Source organism: Podarcis vaucheri (genome assembly GCF_965113315.1).
Source record: "Podarcis vaucheri genome assembly, chromosome: 15".
Classification (NCBI taxonomy): domain Eukaryota; kingdom Metazoa; phylum Chordata; class Lepidosauria; order Squamata; family Lacertidae; genus Podarcis; species Podarcis vaucheri.
Window position 1 is genome coordinate 38,320,562 of NC_138753.1, and position 23,708 is coordinate 38,344,269.

The following is a 23,708-nucleotide window of genomic DNA, read 5'->3' on the forward strand; positions in this document are numbered from 1 at the left end:
AAAATACATCCTCAAATCAGATCAGGGTCAGAATGAAATACAATCAGATGGCAACCCGCAGATTAGGGTTGGGGATCTTAAATGCTCACCATTTAAGAAGAAAACGGAACCTTACCATTAAAGGAAAAAAATTAAAGCTAGGATGCAAGAATAAAAAAAACGAGGGAAATGCAATATTTTGGCAAAACCTGTTGTTATTAGATTAAAGTAGGAAAAGAATGAAATGAAATGATGAGTGAAAACATGCAAAAGCGACAATGACTTCTTCTTTCTAATTAATATGGGGGGGAATTAAATGGAATTATAAGTAAGAACACACAGAAATGATTTGGACCAGAAATAAATAACTAAAATAATTTTAGTTGCCTAAAATAACTGCAACTCCTATTCCCCTATCTCTTTCCTTCTTGTACACTGTGGTTTTTGAAAGCTAGAATTCATGAAACGTGCAATGCATTGGTCAATAGTGTCTATTTTATATTCAGTAAAGGCACACACACACACACACACACACACACACCCCAAGCCTGTGGAATAATTCCTGTTCACCAGCTCTTCACAGATACAAACACGTAACAACTAATTTGTCTTAACGTCAGAGAAAGTGACAGAAAACTGTGGTAGATGGATGATCATGGCCCTCGGTGTCAAAGAGAAAAAATGCATTCTGCAGAAGTGTGCATTGTGTTTATGGCCAATTATAATCCCATCAGGCCATTCTCTAGCTGCCCAGGCCTAATAGGATATGAGAAGAACAGAACCAGTTGTAGCAAGGCATCTATTATGTTCCAAACATTCATTATCACATCCCCAGGATGTGGCTGGATGGAACACATTCCAGGCACCATGCAGTCCTTTGATTGTTGCAGAGAATTGGGCTGTGTATTATTCAAAAAAACAATCTATTCCTAGCCAGTTTAGATTGGTAATTATAGAGTTGGTGGGACACCATGCTCCAAGCATCTCAGGAAGTGTGTGACTCACTAATAGGAGTAGAAACTTCCAGCCAGGAGCCCTGGGCTCTATATTTAATATCTGCTATTGAATTCTAAACTGTGAGATACCCACTTTCAGATGGAAGCAGATGGGCTCTTGCTAACAAGGGTGGCTGCTAGCATCTCTTAGTAACTACCAATCTGGCACTCCCGCTGGTACATTTGTACTATGTTGGCCTCACCGTTGCCTCCTGCTTACCTTTCTCCCTCACTTTTGGGAGGTCAGGTAAGCAGCACTGCACTGCACCACCGACCGCTAATGTCTTATTTCACAGCCACATAGCTATTCCCCATCAACACAGCACCAGGTTTCTGCAGAATACATCAATGGCCTGTTGATGTTTCTTAAGCATTACTTTTGACTAGAATCGGGGTTTTCCCTGTGTGCATCTTTCACAGAAATTTGATTTCCTGGACAAAAAATATACCTTATTTTCCCGTGTATAAGACTACCCCAAATTTAAGAAAATGGGGGGAGATTGCCCAGAGGATTATCCAGAAATGTTGAGCTTTTTTGGGGGGGGAGGAGGATTGCCGAAAATCACCCACACAAATGAAATGCGCTTAAAATTGCACACATCATTGATGCCATCAGCTGTCTGCCCACTCGCCACAAGCAGCCAGCAATTGCATGCCCAATTGCTGCAGCAGTAGCCAATCCTAAGCAGCCTTTGCCGCATCCACAAATCACCTACTGCAATGCACTCTACGTGGGGCTACCTTTGAAGGTGACTCGGAAACTACAACTAATCCAGAATGCGGCAGCTAGACTGGTGACTGGGAGCGGCCGCCGAGACCATATAACACCGGTCTTGAAAGACCTGCATTGGCTCCCAGTACGTTTCCAAGCACAATTCAAAGTGTTGGTGCTGACCTTTAAAGCCCTAAACGGCCTCGGTCCAGTATACCTGAAGGAGCGTCTCCACCCCCATCATTCTGCCCGGACGCTGAGGTCCAGCGCCGAGGGCCTTCTGGCGGTTCCCTCATTGCAAGAAGCAAAGCTACAGGGAATCAGGCAGAGGGCCTTCTCGGTAGTGGCGCCCGCCCTGTGGAACGCCCTTCCAGCAGATGTCAAAGCGATAAACAACTACCTGACATTCAGGAGACATCTTAAGGCAGCCCTGTTCAGGGAAGTTTTTAACGTGTGATATTTTATTGTATTTTTGGTTTTTATGGAAGCCGCCCAGAGTGGCTGGGGAGGCCCAGCCAGATGGGCGGGGTATAAATAATAAATTATTATTATTATTATTATTATTATTATTATTATTATTATTGTTATTATTGTTATTATTGTTATTATTGTTATTATTGTTATTATTGTTATTATTGTTATTATTATTATTATCACCCACCCAATCGCCACAGACAAGCTCCTGCTTGCAGCTGCAACCAATCACCTGTCCCCCCTCTGCACTATCCGTGTATAAGACAACCCCTAATTTTTTTCATTATTTTCGAGTAAAAAAACCTCCTGTCTTATACAGTAGGTGGAAAAGTATGGTACATTAATTCCAAGTTTGTTGGGGCTTGGTTTGAACACACCTGATAAAGCAACCTTACTGAAAACTAGCTACAAAACTAGGAAAGCACCACTGGCAAGGGGCAAAAAGATTCCTGTTTTGTGAGTTGGACCAGAGACCCTTGTGGTCCTTTCCAACCCTATTGCAGCTGTTCATTTTTTAAAAAAAGATATTTATTGACAATTTTTAAGATATAAACATACAACATACAAGACATACACAACATACAAAAATAAACATACAAAATAATAAACAATTAAAAACACACTTCAATTTTCAGTAATATAACTTCCATATCCTTATTTCCTCCGACCTCCTCATACTTCCCTTCTTTGTATTCCAATTCAGTTTGTTGGTTCAGCAAATCCTTACCATAAAACTTTAACCCATTTATAATCCTTTTTTTCCATATCTCCTAAAACATTACAGCCGGAAACCACTTAATTTCTATCCAACATCTTTCTAACATTCATTAATTTTACAATATTTCTTTAAGTAGTCTTTAAATTTCTTCCAGTCTTCTTTCACCGACTCTTCTCCCTGGTCTCGGATTGCAGCTGTTCAAAATCTCAAAGTACAAAATTCACCTGCGACCCCCCCCCCAAAAAAAAAATCATGTATGCAGCTACACAATGCATGGGTGGCTTTTCTCATGTTTGCAAGGAACATAAGTCTGTCTCTCTGCAGAAACATTTCTTCCCCTTCCTTTGGTCTTCTTGCAGTGAGTCTTCTTGCTGAGGAAGCAATAACGGAACACTTTGCACAACATGAATGTCATTCCCCTTTCCGGTGCTCCCTGCTGAAAAGCTGGTGAGGATCCAGAATAGCACATATCTTGGAATCCAAGGTAGAAAATTAATCCCAGATTAAGCTTTGCAGTACATGGCTTTCTTTTTCCTTTTTTAAATAAATAAATAAATAAATAAGCATACCTATCACTCTCTAAGAAGCAAAATTCACAGAGGCCAAAAGGATTTGAGCAACCTGGGCACGGATATTTTCCATGAATTCCTTCATATTTATTACCTCCTTGTTCAGCAATGGAATGGTCAGCGGGTAATTTATGGCTGGGTATCCGTCGCCATAAGCTAGCAGTGATGTAATAAAAAGCTCAGAGCCCTGGAAACTCCAATAAACAGAGAGGTAATGTTGAAGAAGAAGAACAGAAGTCATTAAATCAATAATGCCAAGAACTGGCTCTGAGCTGTGCTGAAGTCAATAATATCATAAAGTTTTATACTGACTCTAGCATGGGAAAATGTTATTACCCGTGGCATGCAATGACAAAAGAATTTAGATCTGATAGACTCACCAGGATTGAAGCAGGGAATAAGTGGCTCTCTGATCTGGAACATATGTAGGGAGAGAAGGTTGTTTATGGCAGGAAATTACAAGCAAGCACTATCTCGGGATCCTGGAGTCCTAATGATTTCATCATTTCAGAATGCAAGTTGATGAAAGATGGGATGCTTTGGAGGAGCTGGATTTCCAATGGAAGCAGATAACCTGGAGGCAGTGAGATCCACTAGGGGACAGAGGGTCATTTTGAGGACCGTGTGTACAGCAGGAAACATGTGTTTAATCAATCAAACAATCCAACTAAGCAAGCTTAAGATTGAAGCCTTAATTGTACATAACAACATCTGGTGTAGAGATCCTGTCCAACATGCATCACATCTGCTAATCTATGATAACCCTGAGTTGTATGAGAGTAGAGAATGAACCCAAACCCTTGCTCATCTCCAAATATGATTGGTACTGTAAGACAGCAACCCAAAGCCTTGACTTTAAAGCAGTGGAGTCGAAGGAACTGCATCTGAAGTCCTGCTCAAGGTGCTGAGGCTAATTATCCACATTTTTGCTGTACCAGCTGTGGCCTGGATCTTGAAACAGAAAAATTAAAAAGCTGAAGGGGGGCAGAATTAAGAGATCTGTTCACCTTTAAGAACTACTGAGGTGACCAAGGGCTCCTGAGAAATAATTAGATATGATCTATAACACAATGGGAGGACAACTGCCTCTCCAATTAAAGAACACTCCTGGATGGAAAAGTATGTACAGTGGTACCTCAGGTTAAGTACTTAATTCGTTCCGGAGGTCTGTTCTTAACCTGAAACTGTTCTTAACCTGAAGCACCACTTTAGCTAATGGGGCCTCCTGCTGCCACTGCACCACCGGAGCACGATTTCTGTTCTCATCCTGAAGCAAAGTTCTTAATCCAAGTTACTATTTCTGAGTTAGTGGAGTCTGTAACCTGAAGCGTATGTAACCTGAAGCGTATGTAACCCAATGTATCACTGTATTGCAATACTAAGTGTGGTTCATTTAGATCTCATACAGAGTTTCCATGCCATCGTCAAATGTTCTTTGAAGTGGATGGCATTGGCATGAAATCTTTGACACCACATGGAGAGTTGCAATGCATCTTTCAGCAGCATAGCAGAGGCAGCATAGCAGAGGCTGTTTCACACTGGCTGTTTGTAAGGTGGGAGACAGGTTGAATATTGCCCTAAACCAAGATCAGAGAACCTATCACCCTCCAAATGTTTGCTGGACTACAACTCCTATCATTCTTGACCATTGGTGAAGGTGTCTGGGGCTGCTGAGAGTTGGAGCTCAAAAAGAACTGTAAAGTGAGAGTGCTTATATTTCAACACACACGCCTCTCCAAGTGCTATGAATCAGATCTTTTTTATTTCAAAAAATGTTTTCTTCAAAAACTGAGTGAATGCTTGCAGAGAAAACAGCTAGTTTGGAAGCAAACCATAGACTCACGGTAAATATCGCTACATATAATAACAATAATGCACCACATTAATGTAAGCAAATATGTTAAGTAAATCACATCACCCTCCTTTCCAGTCCCTGGCACATTAATAAGAAATCAGCCTCCCCTTTTTTAAATGTGTTTAGAAGGAAAACACACAGCCTGCCTCAATTTTACATACCAATTTTGAGAGAGAAAACATTTGAAGAGAAAAGAAAATGAAAAGAAAACTGAAGCAAAAACAACCCCTCGCTGCCTTTTTACACAGCACTGAAAATTATAGCCCAGCTAATAAAATGAGGGTGTCCTACACACGCTCTGATATTGTATAAATCATGAATAATACATCAGGAAAAAATGAGAAACTCCGATGGAATCAAACCTATATGGAAATAAATAAAACATACCATCAGAGCAGCAATCATGTTTGCTGTGTTGATAAAAATGTGTGTTTGTATTTGCGGGGGAAGGGATGGCGCCAGGAAGCAATTCTAAATGTAATAATAGTAACAACAACAACAAAAACAAAAACAGTGGGCAGCATGACAAAAGGAGTGGTAATTAACAGATAAGCATGTAGTTCACCCCAAATGCTTAGATAAGGATGGTGAGGTGGAGAAAATGAGGTAAAAGAGGAGGAAGGAGAGAAAGGAATTATCTCCCAGTATTAAGAACCAAGGAATTGCAGAGAAAATGCTCATTGGATGCCATTCTTTCTGAATTACATACAAAGAACATAGGAAGCCACCTTAAACTGGATCAGACCATTGGTTCGTCCAGCTCAGGACTGTCCACATTCACTGGCTTCACATTCTTTAGGGCAGTGTTTCCCAACCTTTTTTGGGCAAAGGCACACTTGTTTCATGAAAAAAATCTCGAGGCACACCACCATTACAGCCCCGTGACGTCAGCGCGCAGCGTCACGCCGGGAGGGACATGAATTGCTAGCAAATTACATAATCACCTCCTTGAGAGCTGGCTCATCTTCTCCGAAGGCAGAACCCCATTAATTAACAGCACAGACTCACACCATAGCCAAGACGAGGGGGGAAAACCTCAGTCATGCACAGTCATGCACATGTGGGGGCTAAATGAGGACGAAGACCGGGCAGAGAGCAGGGTTCAAATCCCCCCACCTGGCCAGGACAATCCCTGGGTGCTCCCTTGGGCCACTCGCCCGACCCACCTCGCAGGGCTGTTGTTGCGAGGATAACACGGGGAGAACCACGCGCGCCCCCGGGAGCTCCTTGGAGGAGAAAGCGGGCGATGAATGCAATGCACGAAATATATGAGAGGCGACCAGGTTTTGCAGGCGAGGGACCCCCGCCAGCCTCCGCTCGGCTCGGGGAGCAGCGCTGCTCCCCCCGCGGCTCCCCTTCGCCCTCCCGGCTCTCTCTGCCGCCCACTGGGGACCCCCCTCACCTGCCAAGTCCGGAGCGCGGGTGGAAGTTGCATGCATGCATGCAGGGCGCCGCGTTGCCATTGCATTGCACTGCGCTCCATGCAACGCCTGCACGCATGCATTGCCTTGCACGCCCGCCAAGGGGTCTCCCCGCGGTCCGATGCATCCCCTCCGGCGCGGATGCAGCATTGCAAAAATAAAAAAAACCCCGACGCAGCCCTACCTGGGGGGCAGCCTCCACCTCCGCCGCTCCACCTCCGCGGGGATCCCCGTGCTCCATCCTGCCGCCCGATCTCCGCGGGGCCGCAGCCAGGCTGCGCGGGGTCTGCACGGAAGAGCCCCTGCCCGCCCGGCCACCGCCGCCGCTGCGCTCATTCCATGGCCGGGAGAAGAGCGCTTCAAACAAAACGCCCGGCCCGCCAGGCCACGCTGGGAAACGTAGTTTGTGCACCCCGCGCGGGCGCGGAGCCCAAGGGCGAGGGGACTACGGATCCCGGCAGCCCCCGCGGCGGGGACGGAGGGGGAGAGGCCGGGTGCAGGGATGGAGGGACGGGTGGGCGAGCGAGTGAGTGAGTGGCAGCCGCCAAGCCTTGGCCGAGAGCCAGGAAGGGCCTCCCCGGAGGAGGAGGAGGGAGGCGCAGAGCGGGAGGGAGGGAGGGAACCCCAGGGGTCATCTAGTGATGGCGCCCCAATCGAAAATTTGACTTTTTTTAAAATAAAAAAAATCTTTCGAATTTTTTAATTTTTCCCGCGGCACACCAGGCAACATCTGGTGGTTGAACAGTGGTTGGGAAACACTGCTTTAGGGCTTCAGAGAGGGGATATTCCCCATCCTACCTTAAACAGGAATGTAAGACTATCATTTTCTGCTCTGCCCCATATTGATCACACTTGGCACTGCTTCCATTTTGCTGCAGTTCATCTTCTGTCCCAAGCAGCACTATTCACCTGGCAATCTGCTGTGGTGAAATTGTGTAAAAAAATATGGCCATGACTTTTCCCCGTCCCATTTGTTTTGATGCAAAACAAACACAATGCAAATTTGGTGGGATGGGATGGTGATGTAATAGATTATGTATCAATTGCAGGCTGAAAGCACCAAAAATGGCAAATACCAATTTTATTCACTTTTCCAGATATAGGATGAATAAGCAAATGTTGGCAATGCCATGTCCATCTTCACATTTGGGGGCAAATGTGACACACTCTGACTCTTCTAGGAAGAAGGCTCAAAATGATTTTGCTCTGGCATGAAGTTGGGCAAGTGTCAGGTGGGTCATCAGGCCAATCAAAATGGGGAAGAAGCCAGGCTTTATAAGTTGGCTCCACCCACAAATACTCCCCTTTTCTCTTTGTAGTACTCTCCCTCTCTCCCTCCGCCCCCTTTTTTTGCACTGGCTAACAACAGCTCTTTGGGATTTCAGACGGGAGGCTTTCATAGTCCTGTGATGGGGTTCCTAAGATGAAGGAATCTGGGTACTTTCTGCATCACCTGTTCTATCCCTCAGCAATGGTCCTTCCTCCATCCTATGTCAATGACAGCCAGCTCCTCCTTTCCCTGACACACCAGTAATCAATTTCCCCTCATTTTGAAAAACTCTCAGCAAAAGAGTATTGAATCTTTCTGGGTATGTTACTTGATAGGCAGTGGCGGAGCTACTCCTGCAAACTGGAACTAAGCATGGTCACGCTGAGCCTTCTGCCCGGCCGTGCAGTAGGGGGCCCAGCGAGCCAACCCGGCTGATGCTGCCTTGCTTTGAGGGGTACATTCCTCATGGTGCCCTGTGAGGACAGCGCCTCTTTATGAGACTTGCAAAAGTGGCACAGACTGGCAGGGCATAATGAGGAATCCCCCACCCAAAAACCCCTGTGCTTGGGGCAACTGCCCTCCGAGCTCCAGCCAAGAGACAGGGTGAGCTCCCCTTGTTCGGTCCCAGCTCCTGCCAACCTAGCAGTTCGAAAGCATGCCAAAGTACAAGTAGATACAGTGGTACCTCGGGTTACAGATGCTTCAGGTTGCAGACTCCGCTAACCCAGAAATAGTACCTCGGGTTAAGAACTTTGCTTCAGAATGAGAACAGAAATCGCGCAGCAGTGGCGCGGTGGCAGCGGGAGGCCCCATTAGCTAAAGTGGTGCTTCAGGTTAAGAACAGTTTCAGGTTAAGAATGGACCTCCAGAATGAATTAAGTTCTTAACCTGAGGTACCACTGTAAATAGGTACCGCTCCGGCGGGAAGGTAAACGCCGTTTCCATGCGCTGCTCTGGTTCGCCAGAAGTGGCTTAGTCATGTTGCCCAAATGACCCAGAAAAACTGTCTGCAGATAAATGTCAGCTCCCTCGGCCAGTAAAGCGAGATGAGTGCCACAACCCCAGAGTCATCCACAACTGGACTTAACTGTCATGGGTCTTTTACCTTTTTCTTTGTTTGTTGTTCAATCAAGACATTATGTGCTCCATGTTTTTCACTTGTGTGTAGGAAACTGGGTGCCAGCAATGCTTGGTGAATCATGACTTACTCTGCCCTCCACTGGCTCACTTCATCATTCCTCTTTTCCTAAGCTTTCTCAAAGAAAGCTAGGGGGTCTCTCTTGTTCCGGCTTTCATGGAGAGTAGCAATGTTCAGTCTGTTTCCAGTGTCAGTTTTGTATGCCTTCATTCATAAGTCTATCTCATGTTATTTCAACATTAATATCCTCTTCTGAAATCCACACAAAATGTATTTTCCACATGTACTTTGGGCATATTTTCTTACTTAATATGCATTAACATCAGCATCAACTGTGCTTATGACTCACCCTTCCTCCAGAAGAGCCTGGGACAATGTACAAAAAAGGATAAAGAACAGAATTACTTCAATGATTAAAATGAACTGAAATATTCATATAACGGCCATTCCACAATGTTTCTCTCTCTCAAACTATGCAGTTCTAAATACACATTTATCCTAAAATATGCATTTATAGAGATGAGAACTCCATGGCAAAATTCTGAGAACAGAAAGATCTGAAGGATAATGATATTCTTTTGTGGACTGGAAAAGTTCAAGGAGAAGAGGAATAAAAAGTTGTGCATCTTCTCTTTCCTATTGCAATCTGATGTAATGGTTTCTGCCAGGTGACATTTCATGGAGGGAGGTGCCTGGCTTGTCAGCAGAGGCAGTTGTGGCCATGGCTCTCTCTCTCTCTCTCTTTCTCCTTCTGGGACTGCTCTTGTTGTACGCTGGGAGGTGGGGGGTGCTTAGAGATCCCATCGCAACGCGCTCCATCCTTTAAGAGGAATCGATTTGGAAAATGAGAAACCATGAGAAAATGAAATTGACAGATTCACTCATCCCTATGAGCAGTGTCTGTCCATGGTGACACACAAAATTATCTCCAGTGCTGGGGACTGAACCTGGGACCTTCTGCATGCAAAGCATCCAGTCTCCCACTGAGCTATGCTCCTTCCCACTATTGTGGGGAGCCAATAGCTCCCCTCTGTTTCATGATTTCACTACTCTTATGTAGAATACCGTATTTTTTGCTCTATAAGACTCACTTTTTCCCTCCTAAAATGTAAGGGGAAATGTGTGTGCGTCTTATGGAGCGAATGCAGGCTGTGCAGCTATTACAGAAGCCAGAACAGCAAGAGGGATTGCTGCTTTTGCTGTGCAGCGATCTCTCTTGTTCTGGCTTCTGAGATTCAGAATATTTTCTTTCTTGTTTTCCTCCAAAAACTAGGTGCGTCTTATGGTCTGGTGCGTCTTATGGGGCGAAAAATACGGTATCTTTATTTATAGCATCATAAAAGTACAATACATTTTTGTGTTTGGGAGCTGAGGAGAATCGCATGAATTTTCCTCAAAACTAACATTGTCTTCAGCCTAATAATGTATTATTTATACCCCGCCCATTTGGCTGGGTTTCCCCAGCCGCTCTGGGTGGCTTCCAACAAACTATTAAAATACAGTAATCTGTTAAACATTAAAAGCTTCCCTAAACAGGGCTGCCTTCAGATGTCTTCTAAAAGTCTGGTAGTTGTTTTTCTCTTTGACATCTGTTGGGAGGGCATTCCATAGGGCGGGTGCCACCACCGAGAAGGCCCTCTGCCTGGTTCCCTGTAACTTAGCTTCTCACAGTGAGGGAACCGCCAGAAGGCTCTCGGCGCTGGACCTCAGTGTCCAGGCAGAACGATGGGGGTGGAAACACTCCTTCAGGTATACAGGACCAAGGCCTTTTAGGGCTTTAAAGGTCAGCACCAACACTTTGAATTGTGCTCGGAAACGTACTGCCTTATTTCTCTCTCTTTTTGGTTTTTCTGGAATTGACCACAGATTCTGTGCATCTGGCTTTTAACCAGAAGATTGGTGGTTCGAGTCCACCCTGGGATTGCTGAGGGGGGCAGAATTCCTGCATGGCAGCAGTTTGGAACTGATGACCCTCAGGGATCCCTCCCGACTATACAATTCTGCGATTCACCCTGAGAAGCCACATGTGTGCCTTTCAACTCTGTAAAGCGGAGATAAACTGAGCTCAGCAGAACGAAACTGCAAAGCAGCCATTGTACATATTTCATGGAACTCCAAAGAAAACATTCAAGGACAAAGGCTCCATTGCTAACAGCCCTCTTTAATGAGCCTCCAGTTTCAAAATGTTTCTCTTGCCCCTAAGATTACTTGTATCATTTTATGTAAATTGGTTGCATCGCTCTCTTTTTCAAGGTTCCGAGTAATCTATGCATATCTTTATATTACTTTTCAGAGCCATTAGCCAAGATGAGTTCATATTTTTATTCCCTTTGCATGCTGAATGTGTTTTATTTCTTTGGGGTGGCAGCTTTTATGATTAAAGTCAGCAAAACTTGATGCTTCCCATTACCTAGATTTCTCCCCCCCCCTTCCCCCCTCCTGCAGCTCCCAATGATTTATTAACAAAAATCAAAGTTTGGATTTTTAATAGACTCTACTTTTCATTTATCCTGTCTTCTCTACATCCCCCCCGCCCCCTCCCCAAATGGAAAGAGTGTTGACCTGATCAGAATAGCTTTGAATACAAAATATCAAAGAAAGCTTGGCTGGGTTTTGAAGGTACGTCATGTCAATTTATGCCTTGAGTGATTTCTAAATTATGAAAAGGATGATGGAAGTGTGTGTGTGTGTGTGTGTGTGTGTGTGTGTGTGTGTTTTAAAGGAAATCACACACAAAGGGGAAAGTATAGCTTGGAAGGATGGAAATCGTATCTGTTTTTGAGAGCTCTGGACTCTGTAATTTGTGTATATGAACTTTAGGATAAATAGGTAAAGGTAAAGGGACCCCTGACCATTAGGTCCAGTTGTGGCCAACTCTGGGGTTGTGGCGCTCATCTCGCTTTATTGGCCGAGGGAGCTGGCGTACAGCTTCCGGGTCATGTGGCCATCATGACTAAGCCGCTTCTGGTGAACCAGAGCAGCGCATGGAAACGGCATTTGCCTTCCCGCCGGAGTGGTACCTATTTATCTACTTGCACGTTGGCGTGCTTTCAAACTGCTAGGTTGGCAGGAACAGGTACCAAGCAATGGGAGCTCACCCCGTCACCGGGATTTGAACCGCCTACCTTCTGATCGGCAAGTCCTAGGGTCTGTGGTTTAACCCACAGTGCCACCCGTGTCCTGATAAATACAGGATAAATACAGAGGAAAAAAAGAACAGCCCTTCTGGATGGGACTAGCAGCACATCTAGTCCAGCATCCTGTTCCTCACAGTGGCCAACCAGATGCCCCCACAAGCAAGACCAGTGAGCAACACCACTCTCCTCCATTGTCAAAGAAACTGGTATTCAGAGCTATACTGTCTTTAAGAGTGGAGAGACAGCTACTTAGGCATCATAGCTATCAGCCATAGTCAGTCTTAACCGCCATGGATTTATCTATCTTATCTTTATCTTAATACAATCCAATGACCCACCCAGTTGATTGTTTTACATCTCCTGGATCTGCCTCTTCAGCCTCCATGTATTCATTCACAAATCTGAACTATTTTTGCACATATGCAGTTGTATGAGATCCAGCTGCGAGCGCCTTCTGGCAGTTGTGGTGCATAATTTTAATGAAACAGATAGATGATAGATAGATATAGATGATAGATATAGATAGATGATAGATAGATATAGATAGGTAGGTAGATGATAGATAGATGGTAGATTAGATAGATAGCTAGATAGCTAGATAATTATGATAGATGATAGATTAGATAGATGATAGATAGATATAGATAGATAGATGATAGATGATAGATGATAGATGATAGATGATAGATAGATAGATAGATAGATAGATAGATAGATAGATAGAGATAAGAGATAGAGATAGAGATAGATAGAGAGACTTCCCATAAGCATTTTATTGGCCACTGAGAGACCAAGATTCTAGGCAAGATGGGTAACTGGCCTGATCTAGCAGGACTCTTCATATGTTCATTCCTGACCTCACGCAAGATACGTTTCTATAAAAACCAACTATTTGTACAGCTGTAAGACAATGAATACTACTTGAACAAGTGAGATTGTACAAAAACAAAAAGATGAAGAATAAACAGTGGCATAGCGTGGGGGGTGCAGGGGGGCCAGCCGCACCGGGCGCAACATCTGGGGGGCGCTCGCACTCGCAGCTCGCTGGGTCGCCGCCTACTGTGGAGGGGGTGGGTGCCAGGCGTGCGGTGCGGAGAGAGAGCGAGGGACTATCTGGGGGAGGGGCAGTGCAGCGGCCGCCCAGCGCAGCGCTGAGCGTGGGAGAGAACCACACCAGACCAGACCAGGCAGCAGCAAGAAGAAGCTGGCAGCGGCGGCAGGTTAGGGGGCGCAAATTACTTGCCTTGCCCCGGGTTAGGGAGCGCAAATTACTTGCCTTGCCCCGGGTGCTGACAACCCACGCTACGCCGCTGAGAATAAAAACTTTTTTTAAGAAAAAAGCCATTTGTATTCTATCTTACATTGTTTCTTTACTTTACTTTTCACCCATTTTACCTCACTTTTCAGTGCAAGATATTCACAGTGGCATTCAAAACACGCTATTGTGTTGTTGCACCAGAGAGAGAGAGAGAGAGTTGTGATGACAACTCACAAGTGAGGGATTAATCTTAATTGTTTTCAGAGCTAAAATAGATAAACAGTGCAATCATGTTTGATCAGATTGGCTATAAGGAAACAAAAGTTAGATACAGTTGTAATTGAAATTATTCACACACACCCCAAATATTACTGACCTGGAGGCCATTGCTCATGAGGAATGGGTTAAGATTCCTCAGGAACACTGATGAAAGCTGCTGCCTGACTATGCATCTCATTTGCAGCAGGTCATAGCAGCAAAAGGCAGTTCTACTACATACTGAAGATGCTTGTGAGACAGGAGAAGCCAGTGTCAGTTGCAATTTTGGCTGAATATGGGGGAACCACTTGAAGCATCTGTCGTGTTCAGCTATTTCAATTGCTTTTGCTTGATTTGCTCATTGCAAAGAGCTGAAAGTCTGTAAATTTTGATAATGAATCTGATTTGCAATGGGGGTTGAATAATTTCAGTTGCAAGTGTCATTATATTGAGTTAAGCAAAAGCACACCTGAACCATTAGAGTTTACAGTAGCCATATCAGTCACCTTACACCAGACTCCCCTCACACAACTGTCATCTAGCAGCAACTTTCCCAACACATTGAAACAGGACCATTTCTTCACGTCTGCTGACTGGCTAGGTCTGTTGGTTTCTTCCTCTTCCTGAGTTGCCTCCATTCTAGCTAGTCTTTATAAGAATCACTGTGTCACTTTAAAAATTTAGTGCTTCTATTCCTCTTCCCTCCTCATCCCTTTTTCATTTTGTATCATGTATTTTAAGTCATTAGAGAGCAGGAATTATCTTGTTTGTTATTGATCTTATTTAAGCCACTCCTGGAGCCTTTTTAGCTGAAGAGCAGAGTGAGGGGTATTTTAAATAAACAGCTTCTTTCTTTTAACAACTTGAAAGAAGCAAATTCAGCTTCAAAGTTCTGTTTAAATGCAAATGTTTGCAATCAAGCCTTGCAGAGGAAATTTCATTTTATCACTCTGTGAATTTATAATGCACAATTCATAATTCATTCCCCCCCTCAATTTTTAAATAACTGGGGTATCACAGACATGTTGTACATGTTACTAGGCAAGTAGTTACTGAAATATTGAAATCCTGAATTGCAAATGGCAAAGTCATGCATTCCAAAATCTAATTCACAAACAGAAGGACCGCGTGGCAAAAACAAGTCATTACCCAGGATACAAATTAAGCAAATGATTCATAGTCAAATCCCACAGAGGCTTTCATGGTTGCAAAAGAGAGAATTTGTCAATGGAAATAAACATTCAAATTGGAATACAAATTGGGGGGGGGGGAGTCCCTTTTCAGCCTATGCAGTTTCCTTCCATCCATTTATAGATGACTGCAGGTTCTACTCAGTCAGAAGACAGGAACGAAGGTGCAGACACTTTTTTAAGGGGAAGTGAAAGTGTGCTCCAAAATCTTAGCTGCAATGCATAACAGTAGTCAGGTCTATTTAGTCAGTGTCCATCCTCTCTCCAAGGTCTCTTTCCGCAAGCCTTCCAGGTTTGTCTATAAATATTTAAGCATCCTGCACAGCTAGGCCTAAAGGCATCTTTAACTTAATTTTTAAGAGCTGCAAGAAATGAAACATTTCAAGTATCATTACGAAGCAGGGTGACGGGGGCAGGGAGGGGAGGGGATATATGTTCACTAGTTGAAAAAATAAACCACCCTATTATTTCCAGATGGTAGTGAGAGATACAGTACAATCTCACTGGAAGTGAAAGCGCCAAGGATGTTAATCCAAAGTAATCCTAAGGAAACTTTGACATTTGAGAATGATTCACAACAGGGAATCAGGCCCATGGGCCAAATGTGCCCCACCAGACCTCTATATTTGCTCTTCAGGACTCTCCCCCAGGGTACTCAGCCCCTCCGCAGGTCACATTCATTACAGACCCTGCTTGTCACCTTACGTGTTTTTGACTGGCTGCTGTGCCTCTTGCTTGTCTGGGGTAGAGAGGAGAAGGAGAAGGAGAAGGAGAGTTTGGACTTGATATCCCGCATTTCCCGCTCCTTAAGGAGTCTCAAAGCGGCTAACATTCTCATTTCCCTTCCTCCCCCACAACAAACACTCTGTGAGGTGAGTGGGGCTGAGAGACTTCAGAGAAGTGTGACTGGCCCAAGGTCACCCAGCAGCTGCATGTGGAGGAGCGGGGAAGCGAACCCGGTTCACCAGTTTACGAGTCCACCGTTCTTAACCACTACATCATGCTGGCTCCAAGTTTGCACAAGTTTGTGTGCAAGCAAACTTATTGTACACAAGTGAATTTTATATTCATTTTTCCACCCAATTTTGCCATTCACCATGGGATTTGGCCCTCAGAAGGATACCTGGAAGGGAATATGCTCCTTGGGCCGAAGACATTTCCCTATCTGTGATTTACAAGACCAGTCTCCCATGGTGGTCGCAGTAGGACCATATAAAAACAAAGTGAGTGCAAGTATCATATTAGCCCTATTGAAGCATTCATATTGTGAATTCACTTTATATTCCACAAGTTGGAAATGCAATTGTCTGCAGCAGGGAAGTTCCTTCAATGCATGGAGGCCCTCTGTGTGACGTACAAATTGTGGAGGGTGACGGGGGGGGAGGGGAATAGAGGACAAAGTTGGCATGCTCGTCCCCACTCTCCCCTCTTCAGGTGTGAAGTTAGCACACAATATGAATGCCTGCATAGGGGGTTGGCTGCCTTCATAGTGGGAATGCCTGCATAGGTGGTGACCCTGAACTTGCACCCCACATGCATTTAGCAGGACTTATGAGCTGTGAACATACAGACTCTGCTCCAGCATTCTGGTGAGTGTGTGGCTTCTCTCTCTCTCTCTCTCTCTCTCTCTGTGTGTGTGTGTGTGTGTTTCTCAGTTTCAATTTTTTATAATCCACTTTTCCATAGCAGTTTCAGCTTTTTTAAAAACAACAACAACCAGAAGCCCATGTGAAAATTCATTAACATTACTCCTAATATACACATTTTCGTATACCAATTCCCCCTAACATAATGGATTTTTTTGAGTATTTTGGTAAGTGAAGTCATACCTTCAGTTACAGATGCTTCCAGTTGCGTTTTTTCGGGTTACGGACATGCTGAAACCTGGAAGTACTGGAACGGGTTACTTCCAGGTTACAGCAGTCACGCATGCACAAAAGCGCTAAATCGTGCTTTGCGCATGCACAGAAGCGCCAAATCGCACCCCGTGCATTTGCAGATGCGGTGCTGCGGGTTGTGAACGCTGCGGGTTGCAAACGTGCCTCCAGCATGGATCACATTCGCAACCTGAGTTTCCACTGTATATGCATTTTTGTATACTTTACCTGACTGGAGAAGTGTATGGGAAAATTCAGAGTAGCTTGAATATCAAAGGCTGGCTGGTGATTTGAAATTTGTGAATTGGGTAGGTTCACCTTCAAAGGTGAGCTGAATCAAGTTTCCCCTCCACCCTACATCTTAAGGGTATTCACATGAATGCCCCCTTCTGCTTTGAGAGGTGGCTTTCCTCTACCCCCCCCCCAATACACTGGCTGCATCCCCTGTTTTATGAAAACTGTGTAAGAAAAACAGAGATACAAACATAAATGAAGCATTATTATGAAGTAGTATTGGTGATTTCCTGTTCTTATCTGTTTCTTTAATACAGACATCCCCAAACTTGGCCCTCCAGCTGTTTTGGGACTACAACTCCATCACCACTAGCTAACAGGACCAGTGGTCAGGGATGATGGGAATTGTAGTCCCAAAACATCTGGAGGGCCAAGTTTGGCCATACCTGCTTTAATACAAGAACTAATCTTATAGATCAAGGAAAGCCTGGGCTTGTGTCTTTACAAGACATGTGAAACAATTAATGGGTGATGCTTCACACGTCCACATAAAATGTGTACAGTCCTATAGCAAAAAGGGAATAAACTGGTTTTCTTGGCATTGTTAACCTTCTTGTGAATGCAACAGAAAAAAACCTCAGGCATGTTTTTAAAAGAAAAAGAAACCGACAGCTTATCAGTATGAAGTTGAACAATATGGAGACCCCAAAAGAATGGCATGACAAATATACTGCTCATTGCATAGCACTATAAAAATCACTTCTCTCTCATATGCACAAGAAACTAAAAACCTTTCCAACTCCAAAGTCTGTGTTTGCAATATTAGCATGCCCCGCTTCCAGAAAGGTTCTCCTCAAACCTTAAAGGGCATTATCTCATCTCTGATTTTTATCAGGAATTGTTATTTTCTCTACAATAGCAAGATCTCTGAGCTTTTCAAGCCGAGTTTCTGCATCTGGCACATTTACACCCATTCAAAGCCTAACGAGGGAGATTCTTGCCGTCATCAGTAAATATTGTACAAGCTTATAACAGCTCTTTTAAAATCTGTTTTTATCGCAAGTGCTTGAGAAGAAGAATGGACGAATCTGTCAATTTTTCTTTCTTTCAGTTTCCCATTTCCCTGGCCTTCTCCGTTGGGGTAGAGGTCCTGCTTGCAGGCTTCCTGCAGTCATCTGATTGGCTACTGTGAGAACATATGAGCCAATGGTCTTATCCCATCAGGCTCTTCTTATGACAGAGCTGTATGCTCCATGTGGTCTGCACTGCACCCCTTAAGTTAGCCTGATGGCCTCAGGTGTGATTGAAGTGAGCAGTGTTGAAGAAAGAGTCAACTGGAGGTCCAGCCAATTTCTGTATGTGGAATTGGGGAGGTGTCATTTGTCCTTTGCAACAAGAAGCAAAATGCCTTGGGCATTCTGCAGCATGAGTATTTCATTTTAAAATCATAGCACCTGATGGTCCTTCAGCACCCATCCATTCATTCAACTGGATGGATCCCAGGGTGACTTACAAGACAATTAATGAACGCACAACTGAATACAAATGTCAATATAAAACCACACAAGCAGGATCAGATAACGAAAGAGAGGTGGAATACAAGCAACATACAAAAAGGTTTCCATCATCCAGGACCTTGGGCAATCTAAACCAGTGGCTCCCAAGCTCCCATGCCCTAGAGCCCTTGGAAATTGCTGAGGGTCTTGGAGGGCTGCTTTTCCTGCCTTTTACAGCACAGTGCTATATGTTATATAGTTTTAAACTGTATTTTGACAGGCATGGACCACCTGAATGACGCCTCTGGGCCACCGGTGACTCACAGATCACAGCTGAAGAACTCCAATCAAAACAGGCTTACCCAAGGCCTGGGTGAATGGAAGCCTAATGAAGTAGAGCAGGGATAGCCAATTGGGTGCCCTCTAGATGCTATTGAACTATAACCGGGGGTGGGGTGTTAGCCAGAACTCGCAGTTCCAACACTTCTCTGGTGGGCTCCATTGTCGTCATAAGAGAACAAGGGAAGAATTTGTGGTGAGTTCCAGGACCTGTTCTTCTAGAAAAATAGCACTGACTATAACTTACATGAGTTCTGGTTACTGGCCATGCTGGCTAAGGCTGATGGGAGTTGAAGTCCAGCTATATCCTGAGGGAACCACATTGGCTATCCCTGAAGCAGAAGGTAACCTCCTTTTTACAATAATCAATGGGCATGTTAGCAGGGGCCTCAATAAAATTCATCCTTTATATCTAGCCTTTCCTGCGAGTGACATGAAAGGTGAAGGCTTAATGGAGGTATGCAAGAACAACAAACTCTTCACTGTGATCTCTGTGCATACCTCCTAACAATGTGGAGGCAGCAGAGTGATAGGGATTGAATACGAGCTATGATTCTCACATTTAATGAAGTATAACCCACTTGGCTCCCTGCAAGTATGAAAATGTAATTTACGATATTTGTGATATTATTACAAGGCACTGTGTGCTCCACTGCCTTCCTGGCTAGTGGACACTGCTGTTAGGAACTACAAGGAGAAGATGCTTATCATCTTTAGTTAGACCTGAAAGGTCTGTGTCTAAATAACAATGGTGATAAATAATGATGTTGCAAATCCTTTTATTCTTCGTCTTCTTCTGAAAAAATAAGGAAGGAAGGAAGGAAGGAAGGAAGGAAGGAAGGAAGGAAGGAAGGAAGGAAGGGCTTCTAATGTGAGTGGTACTGGATCTCTCTATTAATAATAATGATAGCAACTCATTAAAACAGTAAAGTTTTTGAAAGAATGTTTTGAGGGGGGGATTGCAGAAAGGGAAAAATCAAATTAAGAAATATACTGCTGTTGTTTTTTAAAAATGCAGTATAAGCAATGCATCAGTAAGAATCACAATGCAGTTGGCATTGATATTCTGTGATAACATGCAGGTACTTAATATTCCAGCAATGGAGGAACAAATTCCTGCCTTGCTATGGCATTGTCTGAATGGACTTAGACCATAGCCGTAATTCTCATGGCTGTAGTATAGGTCCAGAAAGTTTCATTGGATATATTTTAAATACAAAACAATAAAAGGATAAACGATATATTGTTATAATTTACAACAGGGGCCATTTTTGTTTGTCAAAGAGCTCTGGTTATCAGACCGACAACAAGATGAATTAAGATCCTGTCAAGGACCAGGAGTCAGATTTCCCTCCATCAGGTCTCCGATTTTGAAGGGGAGGGACAGGCAGGGCCAACTCCAGAGGTACTGCTACCCAATGACAGTACTCCCACAGTGTGGCAGTGTGGCAGGGATGTGTACCTGCTATCCTCCAAGGGCTGCACTTTTTCCTAGAAGACCTGAGTCTCCCCTGCTCCCTTGCACGAGGAGACTGCTAGAGAAGGCTGGACCCCTTTAGCAGAGCAGCACCTTTCAGCACGGGAGATGCTGAACCTGGTACTACTGCTATAAAATGACTCAGTTTCAGCGTTTTCCTTGTTGGAGCAACTTCAGAGCTCTGTGTTTCCCAGAGTCCAGCCTGAACCCTGCCTTGTATCCAGTCTTTCATTCAGTCTGAGCCTTGTTCCACCTTCCCCTGTGCCCAGCCTCAACCTCACCTTGTCATGCATTCTGGGTGAACTTTGACATACTACAGGGGTGCAATGAGTGGAGGCTGGTTGCACATTGAATATTTAGGCCATCTTTTTTCATGTATTCTATACTATACTCCCAAGGGAGGATGCAAATATATCAGGTGCATAATAATTAGGTTATTCAGTCACATTTTGGCAGGAAGTTGCCAGAAATTGAAGTGGTGGGGGTGAGCTCAGGTGGCCACCTTTAGGCACCTCTGAGAGTGTTTGGTGCTACTTGTGACTGGCCACATAGGGCCTTGGAACCCATGGGCAGGATGTGGAGCATCTTTGAGGCTAACCTGTCTCACATGTTATTGTAGGGCCTTTGGAGAGGATGCGTTAAGAAGGCTCCTCCATTGGAGAACTGGAGGCTGAGGCCAGTCAGTAAGGAGAATGGGAGCAGAGTTTAGAGGAATTCAGATCACCTACTTATATCACTTGATGATCCCCACTGACCCTGACAAATTTAGATCACCAGTCAAGCCATGGGAACCACTTAAGAGAAGACATACAGCTCTGGACACTGATTCACCAACTTTGATCCAGAGAGTACAACAGCATTCTTTGCTCGTGGCAACTAGCAACTGGTTTTAGAGGCATGGTGCCTCTGATACTGGAGCTAACATATAGCTGTCATGACCAGTAGTCAATTGAGAGCCTTGTCCTCCACAAATGGACTTCCTTTGAAGTCAAGTGACTTCCATGAGACTACTCTAAAACTTGAGTAGTCCAGTGAAAGTCAGGGGTCCATCCTTGGATAAATTCAAGGTAAATAACATAAAAGCTGTGCTGGATGAGGCCAAAGAACCCATCTAGTCCAGCATCCTGTTCTTATAGATCCCCATGGGAAGCTGGGAAGCCTCTGATACTGGAGGTAATATAGCCATCATGACTAGAAGCCAATATCCTCCTTCCATGTATTTATTTTTAACTCCTCCACTTCCACAATTTAGTAATCCAGTTGTTCAGGAGTCTTGTTACAGGGAGTAATCTTATTGTAAATTATTTGCCCCTGATAATCCCCAATAGTTTAAATAGAAAATATCATTTTTTATGGCTTGATGCCAAAAAATCCTATTACTCTTTTCTTTCAAGGAGATGTATTGGAGATAGAGCCACTGGGTTGAATCCAATAGAACTTCCTTCTCTTCTCTTCTCTTCTCTTCTCTTCTCTTCTCTTCTCTTCTCCTCTCCTCTCCTCTCCTCTCCTCTCCTCTCCTCTCCTCGCTATCTCTCTCCTCTCCAACTCCACATTTTCACAATCAGCTCTTATGGGTTACAGAGCATATTGGAGTGCATGTGATATATGCCTGGGGAGGAGAGGAAGGGAAAGCCCCATCACACAAGCAAGCATCTGTTCATGCAATGTTTTGGTCACTGTCACCAGAACTAGGAAGTGCTTCATCCACCCACTGATATTTTTATTTGTTGCTGTTGATTGAATTTTGCTATTTATATGGACCACCTTTTTTATTGTGATGCCAACGATGATGATGATGGTGATGATGATGAGACATGTATTGGATTGTCACTACTGTTAGCTGCTTTGTGGGGGAAAATAATGAAAATGTGAAATATTAACATTTAGCTTTATTTAGCGTGTGTGTGCAATTTCAAATGCCTAACTAAAGAATTTTCCTAAGCTTGCAATCACTTAACAAAGGTTCCCATGCTTGCATTTACTGCCTTTATACCAAGGGCATTCTTTACTTTCACATTATAGCATCAGGAAATATGCTACTTTTGAAGCTCAATCTCTTTACCATCTTCCCCTACAGTGCAACCACTCAGAGAGCCATCAAAGAGCTGTGGTGGATGATAAAAACAATGTGTTGAAGAATCAGCCATTCATTCTGATCTCACCTTCCTCCCCCTTTGTTCTTTTCCTTCTAAACACACACACTCACTCGAAAAATGCTTGTTTATTACCTAGAAGCTCAAGCTGAGTGGGGGGAAGCAGGGAAGAAAATTATGAGAGATGACATCTAAATGGTTTCATGGATAAAGCAAGCGTATTGATATGTAGACTGTTTGCTTTTGCAGATTAAAAATGTATGTTACACTTGAGGTGTTCAAGCTGTGGAGCATATTGCAAAGGCAGGTTGCAAATTGCTGTAACTGATACGCTATTCGTATGAAAAGAACATTGAGGGATATGTAAATGTAGCATTTGATTATGTTGACCACTCAAGAGCGGGACAGAAAGATGGATGAAGCAATGCAAGGAAAGAGAAGTTTTCCAACTGACTGTGTTTCCTCCAAAACTGATAGTGACAAATGCTGTTTTGATTACAACAACACCATTGCTATGACTGAAAGAAATGCAAGAAGATTCATTTTAGGAGCTTAATTGACAAGCAGCTACAAGCAACCTCTCTCTCTCTCTCTCTCTCTCTCTGTGTGTGTGTGTGTCCCCTTCTGGACTTACCAGTTCCCCTCTCTCTAATAGCCAGTGTGGTGTAGTGGTTAAGAGCGGTAGTCTCGTAACCTGGTGAACTGGGTTCAGTTCCCCGCTCCTCCACATGCAGCTGCTGGGTGACCTTGGGCCAGTCACACTTCTCTGAAGTCTCTCAGTCCCACTCACCTCACAAAGTGTTTGTTGTGGGGGAGGAAGGGAAAGGAGAATGTTAGCCGCTTTGAGACTCCTTAGGGTAGTGATAAAGCAGGATATCAAATCCAAACTCTTCTTCTTCTCTTCTAATAGCAAACTCAAGTGTGAGTGTCAAAAGGATTGTAGTCAAAATAGGGCTACTAAGAAACAAGAAGGAGGTATTGGTATACTTGAGAGAACAGAAGTTCTTTCTTTCTTTCTTTTAAAAAAAGCTAAAGAGTAAAGAAAGGTGGTGAAAACTGAAGAGAAAGATGGGAAGTTGAAGATGGGGTTGACTACCCTGGAAGAGATGATGGCTATTGGCTAAAACTTGAAACAGGATCTCAGCTGTTAAGAAATGAGGAGATATTGCAACATTTCTTTGCAGCTCCCACATGTCAGTACAGTTTCTGTACTACATT